The 1,234-nt window shown below is 45.6% G+C and overlaps 1 protein-coding gene across 1 annotated transcript in view; it reads right to left on the reverse strand.

Annotated features, from left to right (window-relative positions):
- The window catches only part of LOC119586324, a 21,846-nt gene that overhangs the window by 13,085 nt on the left and 7,527 nt on the right, over positions 1-1,234 (reverse strand). Inside the window, exon 3 of the mRNA XM_037935036.1 lies at positions 867-1,093. The gene's annotated coding sequence lies outside the window, so the exon portion shown is untranslated. The remainder of the gene's footprint in view (positions 1-866; positions 1,094-1,234) is intronic.

Consider the following 1,234-nt stretch of genomic DNA (forward strand, 5'->3'; position numbering starts at 1 on the left):
TTAAAAACGGAACGTGCTTCAAAAAGTACTTATGAAGATTAAAGAAGGCGGGGCCAGAGTAAAAAATATGAAAAAAAAAATGTAGACTACATAAACAAACTCAAGAGATTCGAGACATTTAGATGTAAAAACAAGAAAAACGCAGAGAAATACACATGAACAACAAATATGTCTATAAAGGAAATGTAATGTAGTTGTACAAAGGCAGATGTAATGTGCATAACATGTCCCACACGAAATACCTGAGTTTATTGAGAAATCAAATCTATGTACTCCTTAACTCATGTTTATCTATTTGCATTTTTTCTGCCTCGAGTAAATCTAACTTACATCCCCAATTAAAAGTAAGGAATGTCTGATAAAGCCTTCAAAGCGAGAGAAAGTTGGTACCTGATAATTTTACTGCGGGAAGCGGCAGCAGACTTACAGGCGAAGGAGATAATTGGGAAAAGAGGAATAAAACAAGAGAATGTTGAGGAACGCTCCCACCATGAACATAGGTTGATGCTACAAACACGGGAAACAAATGACTAATGTAATCTTCCTCGCATACTTATTATGAGTCTGCCTTATGAACATTTCCCGCATTTAAACCTTCCCACTTATATCCAAACATGAAAAACCTCCCCACATATATCCAAACATGAACACGTCCTTTATTTACCCCAACATGAAGGAAACATCCACAATATTTCCAAACATGAATTGATAACTCAAATGAAACACCTCCCTTCATGCGCCCAAACATGAGGATTTCCCCCACATATCCAATGCCCACGGCTTCAGACAAGGACTCCCACCCCCAGCAGCCTAGGCTTACCCACCTCCCCCCATGCACCCCGGACACGCCTTCCCCTAGTACTCACGGGTTGCGTGGAATGTGGAGGACGGCCTAGCGAGATATTGGGGAGAGACGGCGAGGAATAGAGGGTGAGGTCGGAGCACGAGCCTTGTCCTCCGCCTCCATGGGGGCCGTAGGGGGACCCGCCGCCCTCCTCGTGGATGGGCGTGGATCCCGAGGACGACCTTGATGCTGGCAGGCCGTTGGGCGGGGAACTCTGCCCGCTGTCTGGCGTCGAGCCGCTCTCAACTGCTGGAGAGAAGGAGAGGCAAAGGGCGATTACTGGAGGGAATTTCCTCGATGCTTTTAGGGAAAAAGAGGAGGGAATGAAGGAGGGAAGAGAGAGAGCGGGGACTAAAAGAGGATGTGGTCTATTACTGGTATGATACTATG

Source organism: Penaeus monodon, chromosome 21, assembly GCF_015228065.2.
Source record: "Penaeus monodon isolate SGIC_2016 chromosome 21, NSTDA_Pmon_1, whole genome shotgun sequence".
Classification (NCBI taxonomy): domain Eukaryota; kingdom Metazoa; phylum Arthropoda; class Malacostraca; order Decapoda; family Penaeidae; genus Penaeus; species Penaeus monodon.